At 42.2% G+C, this 5,830-nt stretch overlaps 1 protein-coding gene across 1 annotated transcript in view; it reads right to left on the reverse strand.

Moving 5' to 3' along the window:
• Positions 1–686: 686 nt before the first annotated feature.
• Positions 687–5,830, reverse strand: part of FAM198B (family with sequence similarity 198 member B) — a 44,710-nt gene continuing 39,566 nt past the window's right edge. Inside the window, exon 7 of the transcript XR_003093956.1 lies at positions 687–803. The gene's annotated coding sequence lies outside the window, so the exon portion shown is untranslated. The remainder of the gene's footprint in view (positions 804–5,830) is intronic.

Genomic DNA, 5,830 nt, shown 5'->3' on the forward strand with positions numbered 1-5,830 from the left:
CAAGGGTAATTTTTGGAGCCCATGGTATCAGGAGGAGGCCAGAGTCACCTGTGTGGAGAAACTCTACACCATTAAAGCAATGTTGCATCCCATGTGACTATGCCACCTATTCAAGTGGGGTCACAGCAGAGGCAAAGCAGGGCAGGTCCACACCTGAGACAGCCACAATGCACTGGGCAATCAGTTATCACTGCAGCCATGGCTATTCTTCAGCCACAAAGGCAGCACCCAGAACTACTGCACCACCTTCCCCCACCCCCCTCTATGGTGGAGGGGTCTGGATCCAGTGAGACTACCGGATCGCAGTCCAAAGCAGGGTCCCAATAATTGTGATACAAGTCTGGAAAAGACTTCAACTGGTCATTTAGTTCAACCCCCAGTAGTGTGACAAGGTCAAGTATAGGCAGTCCTCGGACTTATTACACAATTGGGTCTTGAAAACCACATCTTAAGTTGAAACGTTGTAACTCAGAACCAATTTTCTCATAAGAAACAATGTTATAAATGGGGGATTGGATCCTGAACCAAGGCCCGATACCCGTTCAATTATAGATGAGTAATATAACTACATTAATGTATTTATACTGTAAATATAAACCATATTGATTTGGAAGGACTTCTTTGAGGTGACTTTGTTGGACTTTTTGAAGGGGTCTTGGCTGGAGTCTTCTCAAGAGCCTTGGCTGCAGGTTTTTCTGGAGTCTTGTCTGCTTGCTTAAAGAAAATGTCCAAGGAAGTTTGGACAGATGTTCTTCAGGGAGATGAGTGACACAGCAAACTTGTATGCTGGCATTGCAGCGCATCTGATCAAGCATTGTAAAGTCAAAACTGGGTGTCAATTTATAAATGTAAGTACGAAACATTGTAACTTGAAACACTAAGTCGAGGACTGCCTGTATACATAAACACATACTCAAGAGAGATTTTTCTCAGCTAGCCATTAAAAACTAAAAAGAAAGAGCTTTGTAGCTTGTTCCCATATTTTACCGCCAAGCCAGTTAGAAAGTTGTTGTTTTTTAAACTAGCATCTACTTTAAATCTCCTTTGCTGCAAAGTAAACTGGTTTCTTTTTGCCCTTCTCACAGTGGCCACAGAAATTAATTTATCATCATCCCCTTAATAATGAGTCATCATCACTGGGAGAGAGAGAATACGTCCTCAGCTGCTTTATTTTCCCAATCTAATCTCTGCTGTGCCAGAGAACATTGTTTGTGTTCTTCCATCACCACTTCTACCCAAAAATGGGTCATCTAGTTCCTCAACACATGGCCAGGCACAATTTAATTCCTGGTCTATACAGAGTCTGGGAACCTAGAGAATGTGCCTCCACAGGCTACTGGTAAGGACTGGGGCCTCTAGTGCTAGCCCCCATCCACATAAGAGTCTGAAAAGCAGCAGTTGGAAATTCTAGTCTGTGTACAGATTTAGGGACATATTCTTTTCCTCTGCCCTCCAGTACATTACTAAAGATTTGGAATAGTTCAAACAGTTTGCTCTCGTTAAAAAGGCAATCATTTTCCATAGAATTCTTTATGGATTTGCATTAATCTTTGTGAAAGAATTTGATCTAAAGTACATTATAATGTTAAGAAATAATAAAAATCATATAAAAAATATACCAATTGCTTGTATGGAAAATATATAAATATGTCTTAATATCCTCGTGTTTCCTATTAGACACTTTTGACTGACTCAGAGGCTATTAAAAAAATCTTTAGTTGCTTCAACACTGCCTGCATATCTATTCTTGACATTGGATTTCAGCCTTTTGTTTGCCGTCCCATCCTTCTTAGCTCTGTTGTGAAATTTTCCACTATGTATCAACCCTTTCTGGTGCCAGAAGATTAACAGAAATGGGTGAGGGCCATTCTTAATTAAATTACATTTAAATGTTTGTTTAAATACATATAATGAGGAAAGACAAAATCATAAAGTTAATATTCCATGGCACAGTACTCTGGGGCTCTACAAGGTTAGTCAGTCTATGTCAAAAGAGTTACAAGACTAACCAGTAAACAACTAGAAGATGTTACCACAGGATAAGTTTCATAATCAAACTGGAATTAGTTTGCTAAAAAAAATAGCTTCAAATTTATATCTCATTTAAAAATACCAAACTGCCAGTGCTGCATGTTCAGATTTTTGATTGTTTCCAAATCTTGGTACCTTTTATATTATAGAGATATCAGGTAAAAAGCATTTTATTCTTTATATCCCAGGACATACACACTTCAAAACAACCGTGGAAATAACTGCCTAAGTTACTCGTTCTTTATGATGATGGTTCTAGCATCAATAATAGAACACAAAATGCCATAAAATTTACAAATATCATAGAGAAAACTTGTGATTCAACACACTATTTAGAACTGAGTGCATCTACATGTGAAATTAATTTGACTGAATAAAATCCATCACATTTTGCACTGGAGTTTATTGCTCCCAGGCACAGCATTTATACATGAGCCCCGGCCAGCCTGGTGCTGCTCTGACCTGGCTCAATGTGTTGCAGGGGGGCTGGCTGTGTCACAAGGGTGCTTCAGTGCAAGGATAGCTGGCAGGCAGCCCATGCACTGAAGCACCCTTGTGCCCCAACTAGCCCCATCAGCATCTACATGTGCACAGCAGTGAATTAAATAATGATGCTATATGATAGTACTTGTATTGGGCAGTACTATCCTATGGAAGCATTTATTAATTTACTGCAGCCTAATAGGGTAGCATGTGTAGATGCTGATGTTTTACTGCAGAACTAATTGGGCAGGTCTGCAGTAAATGCATCGTGTAGATGCGTGCCCTGTGTAAATAGTATTACCAGGCCAGTCAAACATCTCAGATCTAGCATTACTTTCCTGGCTATTAATTTATCTTAAAATGCCTGTATTTCATTCCTTTAACCTTCATTCTGTTACTAGATTTTTAAATCATAAGAAAATGTTAGAAGAAGGATCTTGGCACTTTTTTATGGCCAGTTTCTGTTGTGATTAAGTTATCTATGGACTAGACCTCCCAACATGTTTACAGGATGCAGGACTTGTGCCTACACCTCAGGCTATTGTACATGTACACAGTTAACTGTATAGAGAAATCAGCATTTGTGAGAACAGTGGACCAATTTATAGAAAGAATGAAGGTCTCTGCAAAAAACATACAGACGCCTTCCAGAATTCCTTTTGGAAGTTTATCCTTTAATTTAATTGAAACACATTGCACGTTGTTTTTAAGATATGGAGTATGTGGGCAGTTTATGAGCAATATGATATATTATATAATATGCAAAAAGAGCAAAATTGCTTCCATTGTGTTGAGGAAAATGTCTAGCATGATGTATTTGAAAAAAAAAGAGAGATTAGCAACATGACTAAGGAGATTTCAGACATCTGAGTCTATGCTACTTGTCTTGTATCCTCTTCTAGTGCTATGAAATCAGAGAAATTTGCTTTACATTCTTTTATCATTCAATTTTTCTGTGGTTCTGGTTTTCAGAAGGATTCAAGAATGACACAATTTCCTTTTTCCACCCATAGATCTTAGATTGCTGCCATTGGCAATGCCCTTCCAACTAATTTGGAACATGAAGCTATGTCTGTTCCCACATGACTATAAATGGAAGGTAGTTCAGCACAGATGATATATTAGTGAATGAATGAAGCACAGTTTCTTGACTGACTCTGAATCCCTACAATAGGTAGAAATCAGGCTTATTTTAATTCATTCTTTTTTGTTTCTGGTTTACATACCGGGATGTCAGACCATTATTGTGTCGTTTTAAAAGGAAATAGATTAATTAACTGAAAGCCCTACCCCAGCTGCTAAGGTGGGAGTAGGTCTCTTCTGTTTTAACATGTTAGCAGCAAATAAATACACTCTGCTAAGTGCTTATTTGGATCAAATCACTGCAGCAGCAGCTATGTAAGGGCACTTGATTCTACAAAATTCTCCTCATTGTAGAGAAATCCTTCAACTTTAGTGAATGAAAACAAAATCTAAAAGTTATTCTGCCTTCAACTATTCAGCATCCATATACAATGCAGCCATCATTCTTTGTACTATCAACAGTACTGGACTTGGCACCATGCCACACAATTACAAGCCAAATGCTAAAGAGGACGGGTGTTTTTCAGAATTTTAAGCCTTATTACTAGTGTAAGGAACAATGCAGGATATCATCTCACATCTTATCTGAACGTGGGTATTCTTAACTCCTGAAGGTGATGTGTTTGTAAGCAAGGAATATCAACATGGGAAGCAGGATCCAACCTTGAAGCCAGAAAAAGGGCTACCACATATTGTATTGCTGAGGCAATCTCAGGGAGCATTGGTTTATCTGGCCCCATAAAAATTGTGTCCGAAGTGGACACAGAGTTTGAATCCCTGAGGGTAGTGTTGCATCAACCTTGAAAAGACTAATATTTATTCCCCCTTTCTACACACAGTCATTCATTCTCTGGTCGGGTCCACCCAGTTTGGAAAAGTAAGCTCTGACCTTGGTTTTGTGTGGCTAGTGACCACACACTGAGTGCCCGATCCATTCACAAAGGAACAAAAATAAGGAGGCTCCTTAAGTAAAAACCTCCTCCTTCTCTTGGGCACTCCACACCAGAAGAGGTATAATCTTGCCCTGAAGCTTCAGTTCTACTGGGTGTTACATATATACATATCTGTGTAGCAGGCTTGCCTTTTGGAGCTTGGGTTGAGTCTCAGGCTTGAAATCTTGCTGTTTTGATTGGTGGAGCTCATCCCCCAATCAGGAGGCAGCCAGAGGAGTTCAGTCATGCCCCTTTCCTGAGAGGAGGGGGAAAGGATCCCCACCCCACCCTCGTGGACCTGATTGAAGACTGCAACCCTCAGGTCCAGAAGACTTCAAGGGCAGAGCCCTGGAGTGTATAAAAGGAGCTGCGTGCCCAGCATGAGGGAAGCATGTCCGGGAAAGACAGACGAGAGAAAAGTGGGGCTTAGAAGAGCTGATGAGAGCTGCTCAGCAGGGCAAAGCAGTAGCCCAGAAGTGCCCCTGAAGACTTCCATCAGTGGAGAACGGTGGATGGCTCCAGCAGCTAGGCTCTCGGTGTGCAGCACAGCTCACAGCATCCATACCCTGGGAGCTGCATGAGGCAGCTTGGGTCTGCAACCTCTGGTGTGTGGCCAGAGACACAGTGCACAGGCCGGTGCACAGAGTAGGACCTTTGGGGCGCTTGAGCAGCTCAGGTCCCCAACCCCCGAAATGAGGCTGGGAGCTCGGTGCAGGAGGCACTGCACGGAGGGTCTGGGAGCAGACCGATTTTGATGCTGCATGAGGCAGCCCAGGCCTTGGACCCATAGCAAAAGGTTGAGTCCAGAGAGCCAGACGGTGATCGGGCTACTGAGCCAGTGGACAGGGCCAAGCCAGAGGCCCCAGAAGCCCTGCATAGAGGAGCCCTGTTCCAGGGGACAGCGACCCCCCCAAAGCCCATTGCAGGCAAGAGAGCAGCTTGGCGCAGAGGACGAGGGCCACCTTCCAGGCCTGGGAGCCATGAGTTGCAGGGAAAAGAGGATTCCCACAGGGAAGGGTAGTCCCCCCCCCGGTTAGTTAAGGGCTCCTGAAAGGGGAGGTCCCACTGGGAGGGGCCCCCCTAAAGTTTCCAGCTTCTTTGTAGGGCTTGGGAAAAGCCCAAGGGCATTGGGGTATCCCCTCAGGATTGTTTATCTTTGAGATTTATCTGTTTCAGATCAGATACTTACCGGTGACTTACCTGTATCTGGAACACTGGTATAAGGTTTTATGTCATTTACCCAGAGGGTATTGTTTATGTTACTGGTTTAGATATCTTATAAATATATCTATATACATTGT

Source organism: Alligator sinensis, unplaced genomic scaffold (genome assembly GCF_000455745.1).
Source record: "Alligator sinensis unplaced genomic scaffold, ASM45574v1 scaffold1223_1, whole genome shotgun sequence".
Classification (NCBI taxonomy): domain Eukaryota; kingdom Metazoa; phylum Chordata; order Crocodylia; family Alligatoridae; genus Alligator; species Alligator sinensis.